At 42.3% G+C, this 24,152-nt stretch overlaps 1 long non-coding RNA gene across 1 annotated transcript in view; it reads left to right on the top strand.

Moving 5' to 3' along the window:
- LOC144578041 (uncharacterized) overlaps positions 1-24,152 on the top strand; it is a 113,331-nt gene that overhangs the window by 43,290 nt on the left and 45,889 nt on the right. The window lies entirely within an intron of this gene.

Here is a 24,152-nt window from a genome sequence, read left to right as displayed (position 1 = left end):
CTTCCTTTCTTACAGTGTCAGCTCCCAGTGAGGGACATTGGCCAAGGAGGACTTCCTGTTTCATAGAGTAACACGTGACCTGTGGCTTCCTTTTATGATTAGTGTTCTTCTCAACTGCCTCCTAGTGTGAGGGGTGAGAGGCAGAGGCTCAGAAGCTTGCAGCTGGGAACATATGTCTTTCTGGCACCAATTCTGAGAGCAACCTCACCAGGGGAAAACTCCCCTGCTTCTTCCTCCTTCCACCAACTGGGAAATGAAATGCCTGCTCCGGGCGTTCTCTGCAGTTCAGCTGTGCCGCCTCTAGGGCAGGGCTTTAGAGCTACTAGCATTGGGTTCCACCACCTACTAGCCAGGGATACTGTCACTCAGGCAGCCTGAGCCACAGGCACTGACTGCTGCCCGTGCTTGCTTCCATGGCTGCCCCTGCCTCTCTCCTGGCTTGTCCTATAACTAGTGTTGTATCCTCTTGCTCCTCAAAGAGTGCTCCCTGGGCCTGCAGGATCCCATCCTCAGAGTGCTTGCTAGAAATGCAAAATCTCAGCACCCTTCCTTCTGCAGACTTTCTGAATTAGAATCTGCATTTTAACATGATTCCCAAGTAACGTGTATGTACAATAAAGTCTGAGAAGCATGAGTCTAGCTCACCTGATGGGTTCCCATCACTGCCTAACTACTTTATGGTAAACATGACTTCTGGCTACACAGCACCAGGGGCTGAGAACATGTTACCAAGAAGTGGTCACGGAATCTTTGCTAGAGGTCAGAGAAAGCCCACGAACATTATTGAAGCCAGGCACTTTATAGGCATGATCAGAGTTCACCCTTACCCCCTCTTTCTAAGGCGGGTGGAGCAAACTGGAGGAGCAAACTAAGATCAAAGAGACCTGAAATGAGTTCAACATTCCAGAGCTAGTGAGAAGGCTGTGTAAGGGACAGAAAGAGAGAGGGACGTTGGGCACAGGAACAGCACATGTAAAGGCACAGAGGTGTGAGACAGCACCATCAGCATCATAATGAGAAACTCTATATGGAGGACACAGGGCTTGACATTTGTTTATTTCATGAATTAACTTCACAGCTACTTACCAAGGACTCAGTATGTGCCATGCTCTGTGCTGGGCAACACAGTTGCAATGTAGAACCAGGCAGGCATATTCTCTGCTCTCAAGGAGCTGCCTTTCTACTGCAAAAGAAAGATTTATATTTACAAAGTGATTTAATTATAACTGAAGCAAGAGCCACAAAGTATAAAATAGAAACCTAGCTTAGTCTTGAACAAGAGGATACCGTATATAAATCAACAGAAAGGCATCCTTGTTTTAGGGCTCCTCAGCTTTCAGGGTTCGCCTCGGTGGCTCCCAGGAGCACTGTCTACTCTTTTGGCGGGTGGTTCATCTCCTGCTACTCCTAAGCAGCAATCATGAGTTTGTGCACAATACCAGGCACAGAGGGATGCTGGACAGAGGAAAAAAGTGTGTGGATTCCACCCTGCAGCAGAAGAGGCCAGAGCACAGGGGTCTCCTTGGGTCTAACACCACCTAAATTTCTGCATGGAGGTGGGTGCGAATTGATGTGGAATGTTATTTTGTTTTGTTCCAAGATCAAAAGCCCTGAGAGGCTGGAGCTTCATGCCATTTTGCTGCTAGGTGTGCTTGTAAGGTGGTCAGAGGAAGGCAACATCAGAGCCCAGTCTGGCCTTTCTTTCTTCTCCCTGACAAAGGCCACTCACATTTGTATACAGCTATGCCTCTTCTTGGGTGTTTCTATTTTACAGTTGTGCTTTGATTTGGGGGCTTAATTCTCTAACTTGGGTCTTTCTTTTGCTGACAGCCCTGGTCTCAGCAAATGGCCTTGGTATATTGGGCAGCTGCAGGGACCAGCCAGGCTTGCCAGGGAAGCTGTATTGCAGTGCCAGGAATCAGGCACATGGGAGTTTCCATATTGGCCTGTCTCTGCTATTTCTGCATAACAAATCATCCCCAAAATGATCATAACAAATAGTGCCTTAAGTGAACAATGGCAATTCAGTGGGTTGGCTGGGCTCAGCTAGGTGGTTCTTCTGCATTCTATAAGATATAGGTGAGGTCATTCATGAGAATGAATTCAGCTGGGAGCTCCATAGAGGCTGGAATGTGGAATGTCTAGGATGATCTCTCTTACTTCAGGCTCCTCTCCCTGTGGCCTCTCATGGAGTGCTGATTTCCACATGGCTTCTTTACAACTTGACAGCTGGCTTCCAGGAGGGAGAGTTTCAAGAGGATGAGCGCCAGTGTTCAAGCACTTACCCACCCAGCCTTTGCTTGTGGCATGCTTGCCAGTGTCTCACTGGCCAGAAAAAGTCACGTAGCTGAGCTGAGTCACTGTGGGAGGGGACTATAAAGGTGTAACTACCAGTAAATGTGTACTTTGGGCACCACCAATGTAGCCGTGTTCCATGTGGTCCTGGACGTGCACCTGCCATTAGCTGCTTAGGAAAGTAGTACAGGGCTTGATGGAGCTGGTCCGGAAGGTGAAAGAGCAGTGCTGAGAGGGGCACATGTCTTTAACATATTTTATTCAATCAGTTGTTCAACAGGTACTAAGTAGTTCAAACTAGTACTAGGTGCTATGTCAGACCCTGGGTGTACCAAGATGATCAAGACACCACCCTTGCTCTCCAGGAGCTCACAGATTATTAGCCACAGACAGACAAATCAGCAATACCATAGTATGTGTGATCTGTTTTGGAACTGAGTTTCACTTTAGCTGCTGTAGAGTAAAAAAGGAGAACAATTTCAGTAAGACCGAGGGTCAGGGAAGGCTTCCCTAGGGAAAGATACTTGAGCTAAGTCCTAGAGCAACATAAGAAACTGTCCAGGTAGACTGGCACTGGGCATTCCAAGCACAGGAGAGAGTGTGGATGAAGTCCAGGGAAGAGAAATGCCTTGAAGCAGCCACATAATTGGATGCCATTCTTCATTCCACAGATTCAGAAGGCAGGAATTGTGTGGGAGATGGGCCAGGAAAGCATAGGGTATGAAGGTTCTTGACCTTGATCATGTCCTATTCTCTTTCATACCAAAGGAGAATGTTAGAATGACATCTCCTTTTTGCATAATGGCATTTAAATGGTTTCCTACAATAAACATGTTTATGTGTATAATATATAATACAAATGGGAAAACATTATTCTGGTCACCACCCATTGAGTGAGTAGGCTGTTGCCAAATTTTAGTTATGATTTGATGGCATCCTGAACTGAGTTAGAGGCAATTGGAAGGGAGAGAAAGAGAGACATGAGAGGCACTTAAGAGGTTATGAATGTGAGATTTGTCACCAAGTGACTCTGAGGGCTGAGGAGGAGAAGATAAGGAGAGCGCCACCTTGTTCTGCCCTCCCTTCCATGCACCTGCCTCCAGGGGGCACAGGAAACCCAGAGCCAACCAAAGGAAGCATTTGGCATGCCTGGGGCTTTATGGGATGTGCCTCTGAACGCAGTGACCTCAAAGAGTGGACAAGACTGATCTATATTAATATACTGTCCACCTTGTAGATACCCTGCAAATAGATGTGGTTCACAGTACATGTGAGTGGGAACTGCTGGGGCTTTTGCATAGGACCACAAGGATTCAGTCCTGACTGAGGTACCCTCTAGCCCTGTGATCTTAGATGCGTTACCTCAACTCTATGTGCCTCCATTTCCTCATCTGTGGGAAGAAGGATAATTCATTGGCTTTTTTGGTCAGGATTACATGGGATGATGGAGAAGGCACTGGAACATAGGAAGCTTTAATCAATAGAAACTATAATACTTATTCAATAGGGTTTTTTTTTTCCTACTTAGGGAATAAGTAAGGCTTTTAAATTCTTCCAAGTTTAGAAAGTACAATATTATGTGTACAGAGAAATGTCTTCTTCTAGCACTGTCCTCTAGAAAGGTAGGTTTTCTCCCTGGCAGTGACAAATAGTATTAGCTTCTTGGGCCTTCTTCTCAAGATGGTTTGTATGTACTTAAGGAAAGGCATATCTCATCCCACTTTTTATTACGGAAGTGGTAATGCCCTTCATAGCACTACATGACACTTTTTGGCTATAATTTTAATAAGAGTTTCTTTAAGTGGTTTCTTACTGTCCAGCTTTTTGTTATTACAAACAGCGGTGCAATGAAAAACAGAGGATATCATTTTACTCATGCTGGAGTATACATAAGGACAAATTCCTGGAAGTAGAATTTCTAGATTGAAAGAGCAAATGCATTTTAAATTTTGTTCCTTATTGTTAAGTTCCATAGAGGCTATGCCTCAGTTTACATTTGCACCAACAATGGTGAGTGTAGGAAAACACATGATCACACATCATTGGAGAACTTGGTATAAGCTTCATGGAGAGTAAGTTAATAACAACTAATAAAATATGTCATCAAATGTTTTGATAGTTGCAAATCTAATAGGTGACAAACAGCATTTCAATATAGTTTTATTTTGCAATTCTCTTATTGTAAGTGGAATTCAGCGGTTTTCTCTAAGCTTAACACCCATTCACCTTCTCCTTCAGTAAATGGTTCTGTGTCATTTTGTTCATTTTTTTCTATTGTGCTGTTAGGTTTTACTTTTCTTATTGATTTATGAAGTCTTTATGTGTTAAAGAAATTGTGACATGATTTACAAATATTTTTCAGTTTTTAATTTGTCTTTTTATTTTACTCATGGAAGTTTGTGCCATGCAGATCTTTAAAAACATTCACATTAGTGTGATTTTCAGTTTTCCTTTCATGGCTTTTGAGGTACTTAGGCCATTCATACTTTGAGATGAGAAGAAAAAATGTTTTCTTCTGGCATCATGATATCAGTTTTGTACTTAAAACTGTTATTTGGGCCAGGCATGGTGGCTAATGCCTGTAATCCCAGCACTTTGGGAGGCCGAGGCAGGTGGATCACGAGGTCAAGAGATCGAGACCATCCTGGTCAACATGGTGACACCCCGTCTCTACTAAAAATACAAAAAATTAGCTGGGCATGGTGGCGCGTGCCTGTAATCCCAGCTACTCAGGAGGCTGAGGCAGGAGAATTGCCTGAATCCAGGAGGTGGAGTTCAGTGAGCCGAGATTGCACCATTGCACTCCAGCCTGGGTAACAAGAGCAAAACTCCGTCTCAAAGAAAGAAAGAAAGAAAGAAACAAACAAACAAACAAAAACTGTTATTCATTTGGCATTTCTTCTTACATAGGTGTTATATGAACAAAATATAATTTCTTTTTGAATTTCCATCCTATTTTTTCAACATCATTTTTTAAACAATCATTTATCCTTTCTGACTTGAGGTGCTTCCTTTCTAATGTGCTAATTTCCTGAGTGATTTCGGTTTATTTCTGGCCTTCACCGTGTCCCATTGCTCAGTCAGTCTATTCATATACCACAGCACAATGCTTCGTTTTTGTATCTTTAGTGTATGATTGTGTAGAAAGGCTAGTATCACCTCATTACTCCTCTTTTCCATAACAGTCTGGCTTTTGTGTTTGCTCATTTTTCCATATAAACTTCAAAACTGCTGGGTAGCACTTTCCTTACATTAAATTCATTGATTGAAAAGAATTTGTATCTTTTGAATGTTCAGAGTTGCCAAGTCTATGGTATAGTTTTTCATTTTTTCATATCTTTTATGTTTTCAGAGTTTTCTTCATATTAATCTCACACATTTATCACTGATTTTTGTTGTAGGTATTTCATCTCTATATGTATTTTTCACCACTTTTGGGCTTCCTTCCATTATATCCAGGGTCTCTTTTTCTATCATGCCTTCAAATGGGTTGTTGTTTGCTCACACGAAGGCTCTTAAGTTCTGTATACTAATTTTGTATCAAGCCAACTTAGTGAATTCTCTTGCTGCTTGTAGCAGGTTTTTGGTGGTGGTGTTGTCCTTGTTGATTTTTTTGTTTCCCATATGAAAATCATGACAGTTTTACCTCTTCGTTTCCAATGTTTATAATTTTTATGTCTAATTGCATTAATTAGTATTTCTAAAATAGTGTTAAATAATACCGGAGATAGCAGATATCTTCCAGATTCCTGCCATTAATGGAAATGTTTCTCGTGTTTCCTCATTAGTCTTTGGGGTTTGCAGAGATAGGTTTTATTATGTTGAGGGAGTATTTCTATATTTTTACTTAACTATGAGACTGATGAATGAATGTGGCAAAAGACATATACAGTGTGATTACATGTGTATGAAGTTCACAAACAGGACAAAAAAAAATCCAATCTATATTGGTAAGATTCTTGAGAGAGTCTTCCAGAAAGGTGGAAATATTCTTTATGAATCTAGATGATAAACAAATAAATATATATATATGCACACACATATGTAAGTATATGCATATATAAATGTGAAAAATCATTGAATTGTACACTTAAGATTTGTACTCTTTACTGCATATATGGTACGTGTAAGTATAAAGAAAAAAAGACTCTAGTCATAGCTAACTGAGAGGCTGAGGTGGGAGCATCCCTTGAGCCCAGGAGTTCAAGACTGCAGTGAGCTATGATCACATCATTGCACTCCAGCAATGGAGTGGCAGAGTTGAGACCTTGTCTGAAGAAAAAAAGTAAACAAAAAGAAAAAAGAAAAGAACGATTGTTGAATTCTATCATCCGTTATTTGGCATCAGTGGAGATAATCATGAATCATGTCATTTTTCTGCTTATATCTGTTAATAGAGTCTATGTATCAATGGTTTTCCTAATATGGAATCTTCCTTGGATTACTGGAAAAAATCCTACTTGGTTGGTCTATCATTTTGTTTAGAATTTTTGCAATATTGTGGGTTGAATGTTTGTGTCCCCTAAAAATTCATATGTTAAAACCCTATTCCCCAGTGTAATGGTATTTGAAGATAGAGCCTTTGAGGGAGAATTTGGGTTGGGTTAGATCATGAGGGTGGATCTTCAAAATGAGATTAATGCCCTTATTAAAAGAATATGTAAAATCCAGCTTTCTGGACCATGTGTGGGTATGAGAAGGAATTAGCCATTCACCAGCCCTCTAATCTGCCAGCACCTTGATCCTGGACTTCCCAGCCTTCAGAATTGCAAGGAATAAATGTTTGTTGTTCCAGCCACTCAGTCCATGGCATTTTTGTTGGTCAGCTTGAACTGCCCAAGGCAGATATTTATAAGGTTGTTGGTCTACAGCTGGGTTTTGAAATCAGTGTTAGGCTTGTTTTATTCAAACAGATGTAGTAGAATGCCCTCTTTTTCTGTGCTCTAGAAAATAAAGATTGTTCAGAAATTGCTAAAAGTTTTCTTTTTCTTCTCTTAAAAATAGGCTTAGAAAATTACATTTGTAGTAATTTCTGGCCTGGTAGTTTCATGAGAGGAAATTAGCCCACGTTTTACGTTTATTCTTTTGACATTGATCTGTTTGGATTTTCTCTTTTGCAGGGCCAGTATAGTAAATTGTATGACTTATACAATTATTCATTCCTTTCAAATTTTTGAATGTATTTACATAGAGTTGAATAAATTAACATTTTAATTTCCACTATACCTGTGGTTTCTCCCTGCTCCATACATTTTATTTTGTGGATTTTTGCTTTCTCTCTCTTTTATTAATTAGATTATTATTATTTATTTTTCTCAAAGTCAGCTCTTGGATTTATTCTAATATTTTTCTTTTGAAATCAGTATGTTAATTTCTGCTCTAAGCTATTAAATACCTCTGCTTTTCTAAGGGTTCTTCTATTTTACAACATCTAGAATTGGAGGCTTATCTCATTTATTTTATATACTCTCGATTATTATTCGTATTTAGTAAAACAAATTTTCCTCTTGATATTACTTTAGATTTGATTTATATATATTGGCTTAATTAGCATGCTCTAGCTAGTCTGCCATCTTTATTTGCATTTTGGACCTAAGAGAGTCATTTTAAAAGAAGTTAAATATTTTTCTGTACATAGTGGTGGGGATTTTTAATTTTTGACTTGATGATTTATTTCTACTTTTGGTGCAGTAGAATCAGAGAATGAATTTTATACTTTCTTACTTTGGCTGCATCTCAAATAAAGATGTCTTTCTCTGTTTCGAGGGTTCAGAGTTTGAAATATACAAATTACATATACTCATTACATTATATTATTTTGTTCTTCCATAAACTTAATTTTCATCCATTTGATCTTTGATTATAGAGCATTGAATGAAAGCTTTTTACTCCTGATATGTGTTTGCCTATTTCTCCTTGTATCTCCTGTTATTTTTGCTTTCTAAATATTGATAGTAGGCTATTTTGTGCATAAGTAGTCATAACACTTAAAATTTCATTCTGTAGTGTTGTTTCTTTTTAAAAACTGTAAAGGACACTAACAATTGTGCATATTTGTGGCATATAACAAGATGTTTTCATATATATATATAAATCGTGTAATGATGAAATCAGGAATTTAACATATCCATCACATTAACAGTTATCATTTTTTTGTGATGAGAACATTCTAAAACCTCTTTCCCACCTATTCTGAAATATACAATATAGTATTATACTCTAACATTCTACTTTAATCATCCTACTATGCAATAGACTGATGAAACCTCTTTATCCTATCTGACTGTAGACTTGTACTTATTGACCAATCTCTCGCCATCTCCTCCTCCTTTGCCTCCAATTTCTCACCATCTCTCCCTCCTTCCTCTCAAATCTCTCACCATCTCCTCTTTCCTCTCCAATCTCTCACCATCTCCTCCTTCTTCCTCTCCTCCCCATCTTTTGGTAACCACTATTCAACTCTTAACCTTACACTTTTCACTGATGAGTGAGGTCATGCAATATTGTATCTTTTAGCATTAGAAAGTGTCATTCTGTGTCTCAGTTAATGCTTTGTGTCCGAATCCAGTCTTTCTGATATTTAGGTCATGACCTGTTTCATTTTCCCTGCATGTATTTGCTATACCACTGTCTATTCTTTTATTTGTAACCTTTTAAAATCCCTTGCTTTCAGGCATGCTTTTATAGGCAACAGAGTTGGTTTTACTTTGTGATATAGTCAGAGGTCTTTTTCTTTAGTAAGCAATTTTCACTTATTAATGTGCCTTCAGATGACATATATTTGGTCTTAGTTCTGTCATTGTTTTTTTTAATTGCATTTTAGGTTTTGGGGTACATGTGCAGAGCATGCAAGATAGTTGCATAGGTACACACATGGCAGTGTGATTTGCTGCCTTCTTCTCCTTCACCCACATCTGGCATTTCTCCCCATGCTATCCCTCCCCAACTCCCCCCACCGCTGTCTCTCCCCTATGCCCCCCATTAGACCCCAATGTGTAGTGCTCCCCTCCCTGTGTCCATGTGTTCTCGTTGTTCTTCACCAGCCTATGAGTGAGAACATGTGGTATTTCATTTTCTGTTCTTGTGTCAGTTTGCTGAGAATGACGTTCTCCAGATTCATCCATGTCCCCACAAAGGACACAAACTCATCGTTTTTGATTGCTGTGTAATATTCCATGGTGTATATGTTTTCCCAGTCCAGTCTATCATCGATGGGCATTTGGGTTGGTTCCAGGTCTTTGCTATTGTAAACAGTGCTGCAATGAACATTCATGTGCATGTGTGCTTATAGTAGAATGATTTATAGTCCTTTGGATATATACCCAGTAATGGGATTGCTGGGTCAAATGGAATTTCTATTTCTAGGTCCTGGAGGAATCGCCACACTGTCTTCCACAATGGTTGAACTAATTTACACTCCCACCAGCAGTGTAAAAGTGTTCCTATTTCCCCACATCCTCTCCAGCATCTGCTGTCTCCATATTTTTTAATGATCGCCATTCTAATTGGCGTGAGATGGTATCTCAACGTAGTTTTGATTTGCATTTCTCTAATGACCAGTGATGATGAGCATTTTTTCATATGTTTGTTGGCCTCATGTATGTCTTCTTTTGTAAAGTGTCTGTTCATATCCTTTGCCCATTTTTGAATGGGCTTGTTTGCTTTTTTCTTGTAAATCTGTTTTAGTTCTTTGTAAATTCTGGATATCAGCCCTTTGTCAGATGGGTAAATTGCAAAATTTTTTTCCCATTCTGTTGGTTGCTGATTCACCCTAATGACTATTTCTTTTGTCGTGCAGAAGCTGTGGAGTTTGATTAGGTCCCATTTGTCTATTTTGGCTTTTGTTGCCAATGCTTTTGGTGTTTTGTTCATGAAGTCCTTGCCTACTCCTATCTCCTGAATGGTTTTGCCTAGATTTTCTTCTAGGATTTTTATGGTGCCAGGTCTTATGTTTAAGTCTTTAATCCATCTGGAGTTAATTTTAGTGTAAGGTGTCAGGAAGGGGTCCAGTTTCTGCTTTCTGCACATGGCTAGCCAGTTTTCCCAACACCATTAATTAAACAGGGAATCCTTTCCCCATTGCTTGTTTTTGTCAGGTTTATCCAAGATTTTATGGTTGTAGATATGTTGTGTTGCCTCCGATGCCTCTGTTCTGCTCCATTAGTCTATATCTCTGTTTTGGTACCAGTACCATGCTGTTTTGATTACTGTAGCCTTGTAGTATAGTTTGAAGTCCAGTAGTGTGATGCCTCCTGCTGTGTTCTTTTTGCTTAGAATTGACTTGGCTATGCAGGCTCTCTTTTGGTTCCATATGAAGTTTAAGGTGGTTTTTTCCAGTTCTTTGAAGAAGGTCATTGGTAGCTTGATAGGGATAGTGTTGAATCTGTATATTACTTTGGGCAGTATGGCCATTTTCACGATATTGATTCTTCCTAACCATGAACATGGTATGTTTCTCCATCTGTTTGTGTCCTCTTTTATTTCGTTGAGCAGTGGTTTGTAGTTTTCCTTGAAGAGGTCCCTTACGTTCCTTGTGAGTTGTATTCCTAGGTATTTTATTATTTTTGTAGCAATTGTGAATGGCAGTTCGTTCTTGATTTGGCTTTCTTTAAGTCTGTTATTGGTGTAGAGGAATGCTTGTGATTTTTGCACATTGATTTTATATCCTGAGACTTTGCTGAAGTTGCTTATCAGTTTCAGGATTTTTTGGGCTGAGACTATGGGGTCTTCTAGATATACTATCATGTCGTCTGCAAATAGAGACAATTTGGTTTCCTCCTTTCCTATTTGAATATCCTTTATTTCTTTTCCTTGACTGATTGCTCTGGCTAGAACTTCCAGTACTATATTGAATAGGAGTGGTGAGAGAGGGCATCCTTGTCTAGTGACGGATTTCAAAGGGAATGCTTCCAGTTTTTGCCCATTTAGTATGATATTGGCTGTTGGTTTGTCATAAATAGCTTTTATTATTTTGAGATACGTTCCATCAATACCGAGTTTATTGAGGGTTTTTAGCATAAAGGGCTGTTGAATTTTGTCAAAGGCCTTCTCTGCGTCAATTGAGATAATCATGTGGTTTTTGTCTTTGGTTCTGTTTATGTGGTGAATTACGTTGATAGACTTGCATATGTTGAACCAGCCTTGCATCCCTGGGATGAATCCTACTTGATCATGATGGATAAGCTTTTTGATGTGCTGTTGCAATCGGCTTGCCAGTATTTTATTGAAGATTTTTGCATCTATGTTCATCATGGATATTGGCCTGAAGTTTTCTTTCCTTGTTGAGTCTCTGCCAGGTTTTGGTATCAGGTTGATGTTGGTTTCATAAAATGCTTTGGGAAGGATTCCGCCTTTTTGGATTATTTGGAATAGTTTCAGAAGGAATGGCACCAGTTCCTCTTTGTGTGTCTGGTAGAATTTGGCTGTGAACCCATCTGGACCAGGGCTTTTTTTGTGTGGTAGGCTCTTAATTGCTGCCTCGACTTCAGACCTTGTTATTGGTCTATTCATAGTTTCGACTTCCTCCTGGTTTAGGCTTGGGAAGACACAGGAGTCTAGGAATTTGTCCATTTCTTCCAGGTTTACTAGTTTATGTGCATAGAGTTGTTTGTAATATTCTCTGATGATGGTTTGAATTTCTGTGGAATCTGTGGTGATTTCCCCTTTATCATTTTTTATCACATCGATTTGGTTATTCTCTCTTTTCTTTTTTATCATTCTGGCTAGTGGTCTATTTTGTTGATCTTTTAAAAAAACCAACTCTTGGATTTATTGATTTTTTGAAGGGTTTTTCGTGTCTCTTTCTCCTTCAGTTCTGTCCTGATCTTAGTTTTTTCTTGTCTTCTGCTAGGTTTTGAGTTTTTTTGATCTTGCTCCTCTAGCTCTTTCAATTTCGATGATAGGATGTCAATTTTGGATCTCTCCACTCTTCTCATGTGGGTACTTATTGCTATATATCTTCTTCTAGAGACTGCTTTAAATGTGTCCCAGAGATTCTGGTATGTTTTGTCTTCGTTCTTGTTGGTTTCGAAGAACTTCTTTATTTCTGCCTTCATTTCATTGTTTATCCAGTCAACATTCAAGAGCCAGTTGTTCAGTTTCCATGAAGCTGTGTGGTTCTAAGTTAGTTTCTGAATTCTGAGTTCTAACTTGATTGCACTATGGTCTGAGAGACTGTTTGTTATGATTTCAGTTGTTTTGCATTTGCTGAGGAGTGATTTACTTCCAATTATGTGGTCAATTTTTGAGTAGGCGTGATGTGGTGCTGAGAAGAATGTATATTCTGTGGATTTGGGGTGGAGAGTTCTGTAAATAGCTATCAGGTTTGCTTGTTCCAGGTCTGGGTTCAAGTCCTGGATATCCTTGTTAATTTTCTGTCTGGTTGATCTGTCTAATATTGACAGTGGAGTGTTAAAGTCTCCCACTATTATTGTGTGGGAGTCTAAGTCTCTTTGTAAGTCATTAAGAACTTGCCTTATGTATCTGGGTGCTCCTGCATTGGGTCCATATATGTTTAGGATCGTTAGCTCTTCTTGTTGTATTGATCCTTTTACCATTATGTAATGTCCTTCTTTGTCTCTTTTGATCTTTGTTGTTTTAAAGTCTATTTTATCAGAGATGAGAATTGCAACTCCTGCTTTTTTTTTTTTTTTTTTTTTTTTTTTTTTGCTCTCCATTTGCTTGGTAAATCTTCCTCCATCCCTTTATTTTGAGCCTTTGTGTATCCTTGCTTATGAGATGGGTTTCCTGGATACAGCACAATGATGGGTTTTGGCTTTTTATCCAATTTGCCAGTCTGTGTCTTTTGATTGGTGCATTTGGTCCATTTACATTTAGGGTTAATATTGTTATGTGTGAATTTGATACTGCCATTTTGATGCTAGCTGGCTGTTTTGCCCGTTAGTTGATGCAGATTCTTCATTTTTTTGATGCTCTTTACTATTTGGTATGTTTTTGGAATGGCTGGTACTGGTTGTTTCTTTCTATGTGTAGTGCCTCTTTCAATAGCTCTTGTAATGCAGGCCTGGTGGTGACAAAATCTCTGAGTACTTGCTTGTTCGCAAAGGATTTTATTTTTCCTTCACTTATGAAGCTTAGTTTGGCTGGATATTAAATTCTGGGTTGAAAGTTCTTTTCTTTAAGGATGTTGAATATTGGCCCCCACTCTCTTGTGGCTTGTAGTGTTTCTGCCGAGAGATCTGCTGTGAGTCTGATGGGCTTCCCTTTGTGGGTGACCCGACCTTTCTCTCTGGCTGCCCTTAGCATTTTCTCCTTCATTTCAACTCTGGTGAATCTGATGATTATGTGCCTTGGGGTTGCTCTTCTTGCAGAATATCTTTGTGGTGTTCTCTGTATTTCCTGGACTTGAATATCAGCCTGCCTTTCTAGGTTGGGGACGTTTTCCTGGATAATATCCTGAAGAGTATTTTCCAGCTTGGATTCATTCTCTTTGTCACATTCAGGTACACCTATCAAACGTAGATTAGGTCTCTTCACATAGTCCCACATTTCTTGGAGACTTTGTTAATTCCTTTTTATGCTTTTTTCTCTAATCTTGCCTTCTCATTTTATTTCATTGAGTTGATCTTCAACCTCTGATATCCTTTCTTCTGCTTGGTCAATTCGGCTGTTGAAACTTGTGCATGCTTCACGAAGTTCTCGTGTTGTGTTTTTCAGCTCCATTAATTCACTCATATTCCTAAGTTGTCCATTCTTGTTATCATTTCCTCAAATCTTTTTTCAAGGTTCTTAGTTTCTTTGCATTGAGTTAGAACATGTTCTTTTAGCTCATGGAAGTTTCTCATTACTCACCTTCTGAAGTCTGATTCTGTCATTTCATCACACACATTCTCTGTCCAGCTTTGTTCCCTTGCTGGTGAGGAATTGTGGTCCCTTGTAGGAGGCGAGGTGTTCTGGTTTCAGGTGTTTTCCTCCTTTTTGCACTGGTTTCTTCCCATCTTTGTGGATTTATCCACCTGTCATCTGAGTAGTTGCTGATTTTTCAATTAGGTCTCTGAGTGGACGTCTGGATTGTTGATGATGAAGTATTTCTGTTTCTTAGTTTTCCTTCTAACAGACTGGCCCCTCTGCTGTAGGACTGCTGAGGTCCACTCCAGGCCCTGCTTGCCTGGGGAACAGCTTGCTACACCTGTAGCAGCTGAAGAACAGTAAGGGTTGCTACCAGTTTCTTCTTCAGCTATCTTTGTCCCAGAATGATGCCTGCCAAATGTCAGTCTGATCAGTCCTTTGTGAGGTGACTCTTTGGTTATATGGGAGCTGCTTGAGTAGACAGTCTGTACTTTATAGGAGCTCGAGTGCTGAGCTGTGAGCTCTGTTGTTCATTCAGAGCTGCTAGGCAGGTACGTTTAAGTCTGCTGCAGCAGAACTCATAAAACCCCTTTTTTTCCTCAGGTGCTCTGTCACAGGGAGTTAGGGCTTTATTTATGAGTATACGTTGCACTGTCCTGCCCAGCAAGGAGGCAGTCTAGTCACTGCCTGCCTGCAGAGGCTATGCTGAGCTGCTCTGGGGTCTGCCCTGCTGCTGTGGGCTCTGCCCTGTTGCCGTGTGTAATTCCCTGTAGTCCTGTTTATATGGGTGTGGCTCGTCTCTGTAATGGTGTACTCTCTCTGTTTTGGCAGGTTGCCTCAGCAATGGCAGGCTGTGTCAGCAACGGCAGAGTACCTCCGTAGGGGTGGAGTGCCTTGGTAATGGTGGACGCCCCTCCCCCACTGAGCTGCACCATCCTGGGTTCAGCTGTGCTTGCCGTGAAACTCTCAACCCTGAGCATTTCCAATTGCAGTTTTTTTTGTTTTCTTGTTTTTATGGGGGTGGGACCCACTGAGCCTGATCACCTGGCTCCCTGCCTCAGAGCCCCCTTTTTTTTTAAGTTGAATGGTTGACTCTCTCCCAGGTGTTCCAGTCGCCTGCTGAAAGGGCACCGGGATCTGTGTGATGTCCCATGCGGCGACCCACTGCACTGGCTGAAACAACATCACTGCCCAGGAATCTCCTGGCCTAGCTTTATGTTTAAGTCCTGTTTAATCAGATGAATGTGCTAATCTGCCTTCCCAGATCTTCAATTGCTGGTTTAACAGGGCAACCAGAGCAGTGTATTTTGTACAGAGTGCCGCTGCGCTGTGGCGCCGGTCAAAACAGCTGTGCTGGCTGAAACAGCCGTGCCGGTCAAAATAGATGTGCTGGTGACCCATGGGGCTCCTACACCTGGGAATCTCCTGGTCTGTGGGCAAGAAAGATCCATCTGGAAATGCAGCGTCCACTCACCCTCTGCACTTTCACTGGAAGCTGCAATCCTGAGTTGTTCCTGCAGCGCCATCTTCTCTTCCTCCAGTTATGTCATTGTTTTATGACATACTTTCTGTTTAACACTTTCAAGAACTTTATGTGGACTGTTTTCCCCTTTCCCTTGTTTGTGTAATTTGGCAGATTTATAATTTTCTGGCATTTTTCTTTATAACTTTATATAATAGTCTTAAACCCCTATCTCTTTATATAGTATTGGCTGACTCTCTCTATAATCCCCTACTTCTTTAGATAATAGGTAGTATTCTCTTATCTTTGCTCCGCACTTTTGCTTCACTGAAGTAATTGCCTCATTACTTTCTTTTTTTTGAAATCATGGTGAAATATTTAGTCACAACTTACTCTGTTCAGTGAAAATATTTTTCAATGAACTCTTCATCTTCTATTTTTTTTCCTCCTTTCCTTTTATCCTTTTTATTGTCTTTATATAGATTCTGTGCTGTCTGTTTTTCAAATACTCACCTTTGAAGGAGGGGAGGTTCATTCTGAAGCAGAAATCTGTAGTTGGTTTGTGTTGGGGGCAGGCTGGGATGCCTTCTAAGGTACCAGAGTTTCTTGTCAGGACTCCTGGTTTTATAGATGAGCAGCTTAGGTTCTTCTCTCAAGCCAGTGAACACAAGCAATTGTGTGGCTATTCACAAGACAAAGCCTCTCTGCCCCACTGTCACAAGGATACTGTTTCTTGCAAATATGGCTTGACTATATGACACTTTATCTTGACCTATGTTCTCTGTTCATGGAATTAGGTTTAGCATATTTCCTGTCACCACCCCCATGGATTTACTCCGTTCTTGGTTTTGAAATCAGGGAGTATAGGTTTTACATCTCAAGGAGGGCTTCTCATCTTCTAGAAACATATTTTGAAAGTTCTCTCTGAGCTCCACTGTGAGGACATCTTCTCTGCTCTTCTTCCAACTTCACCTTCATTATATTGGTTACCTTCCATTTATCTTGTGGTTCTAGGTTTCAGGTCTCTCCTACTTTGTGAAGATGAAGCATGTGCTCCTGGCTTTCATTTGCCTCTTGGCTCTGAAGTAATTTCCAAGAGGAGGAGGAAGAAACGCCAGCTTTACATTGCTCGAGTCAGACTGGAAGTTGACCATTCTAGCTAATATCATTATCATCACAACTGTGTTACCAGGCACTGGGTTCTAGTAAAGAGTGTCCCTGCTTAGAGACAAAGAAATGGTTCCTAAGAAGCCCTGCCAGGAGTCAGCCAGGTCTGAGTCTTTGGTTTATCAAGTTCAGAGACCAGGTGAAGATGAGAATGTCCTGACACGCAAGTGGGCCCTCTGGTTCTGGTGACCACCTACAGGGATGGGGCTGAGAAGGCAGGTATGTCTCTGCCTGCTGAGAACCAGAGTTCCCACTATACATGGCAACGACTGTATGACTTTCAGCCTGTTCAGTGCACAGAGAGGGCAAGAGTGCTTATCCTGCATTTCTGGGTGGGGAAACCAAGAATGTCCCAGAAAGTCAGCCTCCTGATTCCCAGACATGCTGTCTCTCTCCTCATGAATCTTCTGCTTCACAAACCACCCTGGGAGCCCTGGGGATCCGGCACAGGCTCCTAGGAAGAGAGTGCTTGCAATTTCCTGAAGGAGCCCTGCATGGTCAGCCTCTGGGCCTGGGCGTTGCTGCTCCCTGCATTTGGGGTCCTCCTCCTGCCAGCTCCCTTTCCAGCCCCAGCCAGGCACAGTCCTCTTGGCCACCCCTCAGAGGTCAGCTCTTCTTGACCCTTCCCTGCTTCTCTCTGCACTTTTTAAATCAGACAGCCTGACCTCAAGCTTCCTCTGTGTCTCTTACTCATCCCATTATTTTGAAAACCACTGTGCTGGTTCCTTTGCTCTTACTCTTTTTTTAAGGCTTAGAACTCGCCCTGCATTTTCCTGTCATTTCTTCCCTCACTTTACTTAGGTATCTGCTCAAAAATCTTCTGCTCAGAGAAGCTGTCTCTGACCACTATATATAAAATAGTACCCCCCCGACATTACCCTCTAACTGATTTACTTTCTTTCACAGTAAGTTATTTTATTGATGTTAGTTTCTTAATTTTGTGGCTTCCCCACTTGAATTCAAGCTTCAGAAGAGCAAGGAATTTGTTTTACATGTCACTACGTTCTCAGCAAGTAGATACATGACAGTACCTAATAGACTACAGAAATATTAGGAAGGAAGAAAGAAAGAAGGAAGCAGGGAAGGAAGGAAGAAAAGAGGAAAGATGGAAGGGAAGGAGGAAAGAGGGAGGGAAGGGAGGGAGAAAGGAAGGAAGAAGGGAGGAAAAAGATCACTTAACTCACACGATGCACTGAACTCTATTTCCCCATTTAAACTGTCACGTCTTTGAGGATGTTTCATCCTAGTGTCTTGGATAATGGCTGGCTCCATGCATGGAGCAGAGGCTCAGTATTTATTGAATTGAATTAAATGGGGCATCTCTACCTCAAAATGAATCTCAGAGTAAAGAAGTTTAGCTGAAGAAACCTTGAGGGACAGGCCAATGTCTGTTCTGACACACCTTACCTACCTACTCTGACCCCAAGGCATATTGTATTTTCAAAGGCATCAGTTGTGATAATGGGATTTTTTTTTTTCTGATGGTGTCTTGCTGTTTTGCCCAGGCCGGAGTACAGTGGTATGATCTTGGCTCACTGCAACCTCCACCTCCTGGGTTCAAGTGATTCTCCTGCCTCTGCCTCCTGAGTAGCTGTGACTACAGGCACATGCCACCATCCTCTGCTAATTTTTTGTATTTTTAGTAGAGATGGGGTTTCACCATGTTAGCCAGGATGGTCTCAAACTCCTTACTTCGTGATCCTCCTGCCTCGGCCTCCCAAAGTGCTGGGATTATAGGCACGAGCCACCGCGCCTGGCCTGGGAATCTTTTTATCAACAATAGATTCAGTTTGACCAAGGAACAGATGTGTGTCTAGGAGGGATAGCTAAGGTCTGCCTCTACCTCTTTGCCCATAAGTGGGTGGGGGTGGCTGTACCCATTAGGCCCTTCTCTGACTGCTTACTCCATGGCCCCCAAAGCCTTCACTGAAGGGATCTAGAAAGAGACACTTTGAGTACTGGTGGCAGCTCTGGGAGCTCATTGACAGAATGAAGACAACGGATGTAATGGAATCATTGGGGTCAAGTGTACCTTGTTTTTTCTGACCTTTACAGGAAACGGTTTGATTTCCCTCCTGGCCTCTTCATTCAGTCTCAGCTTCCCAAAGAGAAATCACCCCTGTGAAACCATATTCTAAAAGTGTTTCTATACAGAGGATCCATCTTGTGCTGTCCAGCTGCAGGCCCCTCTAGGAGCCTGTTGTGCTCAAAACCTGGATTGTTCAGGCTCAAATAATGAATTGTGATGTTTACTCCAAATGGATGGATGTGAAATTGCTCAGCATGCCCAGCAATTTTCCAAGAGAGGAAAAGGAGCTCAGAGGACCAGGAAGCCAGGTCCCATACATAGCACACTGGCCTGTCCACCTGCCCAAGTGAGTGACACAGGTCAGGCCCTCAGAAAGCATCTGGCCCTGAAGTTCCCAATAAGGGGGTGGTTAGAGTAGCATGCACCTCACTCCGGCCACTTCTTCCAGATGTATGGCAGTCCTCTGCTTCCCAGCGTGAGCCCATGACCTTCCCCTCCCCTTTCAGAGTCCACAATTAATGTGGCACCTTCAGTAATAGTGACATGGGTCAGACCCTCAGAAAGCATCTGGCTCTGAATCTCCCAGTTGGGTGGTGGTTGGGACAGCTTGTGTGTTGTCAGGAGTCAGAAGAGTGCTGCATACAGCTGGGGGCAAACAACCAAGTAATAAAGGTTGCAAATGATTTATTGCATCAAAAAACCCTCATAAATTATAGTGGATCTGAAGTTATAGTTTATAACTTGCATTCTGATACCCTTCTTGGGTGAAAGAGCTGCTGGGAATTATACTTGTATGGGTCTCAGATTAGTAGGATTTTTCTACAAGAAGACCTCTGTAGAAAAAGGCTGTGAATTGCTGCTCTTGTCCAAACTTGTTAAGGATGGAATCCCTTCTACCCATCCTTGACCTATCCATCAGCTGCTTCTGAAAAACTGCTAACATGGCTGCCTTGACAACCTCAGACAGCAGCGTGAACTACATAGGAAGCTATTATCTCTGTTGAGCTGCCTGTCATTTTCACCCATTGCCTTAGTTTTCCTCCTAGAGAAAGATAATATCTCCTGAAAGCTGCCTAAGGCAGGTGCTGTGGATCCTCTGCTGATACCACTTTGGTTATCCTCACCTTTTCTTTGTAACACCAGCTCCTTCATCTTCACAGCAGGGATGTAGGAACCTATTTGCCTGCATGCCCCAGACAGAAGAACTTGGGAGTTAACATCTTCCCGAGGGCAGCCCTTAATCAAGGAGTGATGGAGGTTGGGGTATAAATATCCCAGCTCCCTTGCCCCTGGCTGAAATAATGCTGCAGCAGGTATATTGCAGTTTCCCACTGTGTTCCTGCAGGATTAAGCTTCACTCACCCACTGGGAAGCTGGCTTGTTAATGCAACCTTTATTGTCTGCCTTCCTCCCCTGTATCACTTCTCCCCACATTTCTTGTACCTCTCAATAAACTGAACTATTGACTCAGAGGCTGCTTCTTGGGAAACCCAAACCAATAAAGCTAACCACAAAAGTATAAAACCTTGGATAAAATTATATGAAAACAAATAAGTGGAGAGATGTAACATATTTATGAACATGAAGACTCTGTACTGTGAAGAGTCTTTTCTTTCTAATTAATCCTTACATTTGATGCAGTTCCAATCAGAAATCCGGAAGTATATTTCATAAATCTGACAAAACAATTCCAAGAGTCCTATGGTACAATGAAGGGCATGAATAGCTAAAACAATTTTCAGAAAGAAGAACTAAGACAGGAACCTTGTTTGGCCATATATGAAAATGAGTTCAAAGCTGTAGAAATGAAACCAGCATGGTGCTGCACAGGAACGGGCAAATAGATGACGGGGAAAATAAGACAGACAGGAATAGCGCAAAGAAAGGCACATGAGTGTGGTTCAGGTGGCCGCGCTAGTTAGGGAGAAGGGACAGGCCTTGGAGAGTGGAGGGCAGCCGGGTATTCCTCATTTCTGTAAGAGACACTGAGAAAAGAAAGTGGGATTGAATTTTAGCAGGAGAGGTGCAGTTTAGGTAAAAAAGCATCAGGTGCAAGACCAGATGAGTGAGGCAAACAGTGGCATTTCTCATGAGATAATTAGGTGCTAACTCCGGTTTTGAGAATATCGGGGTTTGCTCTGTATTCCGGGTGACATTTTTCGGCTTGATAAACACACACCACTTGCATCTTGGGCTAGGTGATACAGCTGGCCCCCTAATCAATGTATCAGCCTGACACTGAGTATTCTGACATGGCACTTCCATTTCGTGCTTGTGCGATCTCATAAAAAGAGCCCTGAATGGGACACTGAGAGCTTTTCTGGACAGTGGTATGTTATTAGCTCTGGGGAAGTGGTAGTCAGTGCAGACGTGAGGAACAGAGGCTCAATTCCTTGGACAGGACTGAGAGAGCCCCGGGCTCCCTTTGACCATGATCTGGCCACATCCACCCCCTGACATCCAGACCTGGGCAGAGAATGACGAGACTCCAACATACAGGACCCCACTAGGAGACAGTCTACACTGTTATGGGTACATGCTCACACTCAGATCTAAGGATGATCCCCTGAGACTTGCTAAGAGGACCTTTCAATGAGATTTGGTTTCTCATGACCAAATTCCATGGCAGGAACCTCTCCTGGCTTGGATGTGTGACACACTATGCCTTCAGCTCCTCTACCAAACACACACACACACACACACACACACACATGGTGATGGTGAGTGTGTCAATCTGACTGGGCCATGGGGTGCCAGATATTTGCTTAAACATTATTCTAGGTGTTTCTGTGACAGTGTTCTTGGATAAGATTTGCATGTAAGTTGGTGGACTTCAAGTCAAGAGAGTGTCCTTCATAATGCAGGTGGGCCTTGTCCAGCCAGTTGAAGTTCTAGACAGAACAGAAAGACCAGGGTTTGCTAAGCAAAAGAGACTTCTCCAGCAGGTTGTCCTCAGATTTCATCTGCAACATCAGCTCTTTCTGGACTACAGCAGATAGCTTTTGGACTTGAACTGGAACATCAGCTCTCTTGGGTCTCCAGCCTGCTGGCCCACCCTGCAGATTTTGGATTTATCAATCTCCATAATCATGTAAGTCAATTCCTTATAATAGATCTTTATATATTCACATTCTACTGGTTCTGTTTCTCTGAAGAACCCTGACTCATACACATACACATACACATGCACGTGTACACACACACACACACACACACACACACATGAGTTTGCCCTGAGGCAGTAGTTTGATGGGATTTGGAGGGGAGGCATAACTGCCTCTCCTTTCCTCCCTCCCTCCCTTGCTTCCATTTCTCTGCCTCACATCTTTCCACACAGTCCCTGAGGAGCCACGGATGGAAAGGAGTGCAAGTAGGAACTCTACATCCAAATACCAAGAGCAGACAGGAGACCCTGCTGCTAACCTTGGGAGACCCCTCTGGAGGAACTTTGCCATCATTCCACACCTGGGGTTTCTGAAGCCTTACCTGGATCTCCTGGAATATTCTCGGAGGGCATTGCTGAACACTTCTCCTGCCTGGGGGACAATATGGCCTTAACAAGCTCTCTTCCTTCTGTCTGGGCCCCTTATCCACTCTGCCTTCCCTCCCTCTTCTCTTGTTGCCACTACCTATCCATCTAGATAGTATAATCATTGCTGTTATCAAATCCTTGGGAAACAGAGCCCTGATCTTAGCAAGAGGAGGGAGAGATATTAGGGAAGGAAGGACCCCAGGCCAGAAATCAGAAAGCAGGTCCCTGAGAATTGCTTCTGTCCTTCCAAGCCTGGTGATTGGTAGATGTATTCAGGCAGTGCTCTATTCCTCACCTATGGGATGAGCAGGGTGAGTAAGATGATCTTTCATGATGGGCATTTGGGGAGCCACTGCCCTGTACCCAGCTCAGGTGTAGGACAGAATCCTGAGTGTGCCTGGCATCTGGTGAGGACGTAATGAGTGTTTGCTGAATGTCTTTGAATGATGGAATGAGAGGAAACTTAGGTTTGAGAACCAGTAGTGTGAACTTTGCCAAGTCACTAAGCCTTTTTAAGTCTCAATTCCAGTGGAAATGAATGTCTCAGACATGACCATCCTGAAAGCCCAAGGCTGTGAAAGGATCTTTTGCCATCAAGCAGATTTAATTTCCCACTTTGGATATGATCCTTCCACAAGAACTTTCACATCTCAGAGTTGTATTTTCTTAGGAATCTCCTGATATTTCCTGAGTGTCGGGTGTTATGCGAGACTCATGGCTACCACATCAGATCATCTCAGCAATTCTATGCAGGACACTTTGTACTCAGTATTTCACAGATGAGGAAGACTCAGAAGAGCCTGGATGGTAAAGTAACCCTTCCAAAGTCAGAGCTAGAAAGTGACTGTGCTGAGATCCAGTGTTCTATTCGTTCATTCATCTGTTCATTCACAATTCCACCAGGCTGTGCACTCAACACTGAACTGAACCTTGGAGACCTGCTTTCTGAATTCTGGTCTAGGCTCCTTCCTTCCCTCATCTGGCTTCCTCCTCTCACTAGATCGGGCTCTGTTTTCCAAGGATTTGGAAAGCGCAATGATTAGCTTGCCCAGCTGGATGGGCAGTGGAAACAAAAAGAAAGGGCAGGAGGGAGGGCAGGGTGGAGAAGAGGACCAGGTAGAGAGGTGAAAGCTTGCTGAGGCCTGAGAGGTTAATCAGAATGACAGAGCTCCTGTGGCGGGGGTCTTTCAGAGTCCCGCTCACAGCTGTTAAGTTTTTTCTTACCAGGTGGCCTCTAGGAGGCTCCAGCCCCCTCATTCTGATTCTAAGGTCCCATAATGGCTCTTGATCTGGCATAGCTGCCTTATGCCTTAGGCCAAGGGGGGCCTCAGTAGCCCTTTGGAGTTGGGTAGAGGCAACAAAACGAGCACTTAGTCCATGTAATATGAGTCCTACATGTGGTTGTCCTGCCTTCAAACATATGCCCAGCCATGGACAAACCAATTCCAGAACTTCCATAGGGTAGCCCTTGTCCCTGAAGAGATGGAGTTCAGGACAGGCAAGGTGGAAGGAGGGAAGAGAGAAGACCCCATCAGGAGGCAGGGGTGGCCAGGGGTGATGTGCAGGGAAATAGAGCGTATCTGACCATGTGACTTCCCTCTCCATTCTTTCAGTGGCTCTCATTGCTGGCAGGCTAAAGAACCAGCCCTTTCAGTGCCTTACAAGGGTGCTCTAGCTAACCCCCTACCCATCCTGGTCACCCCCAGACTAGGCTAGGTCCCCACATTTTGACTTTATCCCAGCAGATTTTATCCCAAATATCTGATTGTGCATCTGTCTCCAACAGTCACTGGATTCTGAGGTCCTCCAGGGCACCAAGCCCGGCCTTTACACAGGGGCCTTGTGCCTAGTTGGTGTTT

The sequence above is a fragment of the Callithrix jacchus genome, chromosome 10 (assembly GCF_049354715.1).
Source record: "Callithrix jacchus isolate 240 chromosome 10, calJac240_pri, whole genome shotgun sequence".
In the NCBI taxonomy this organism is placed as follows: domain Eukaryota; kingdom Metazoa; phylum Chordata; class Mammalia; order Primates; family Cebidae; genus Callithrix; species Callithrix jacchus.
This window is presented reverse-complemented; position numbering and strand designations above follow the sequence as displayed.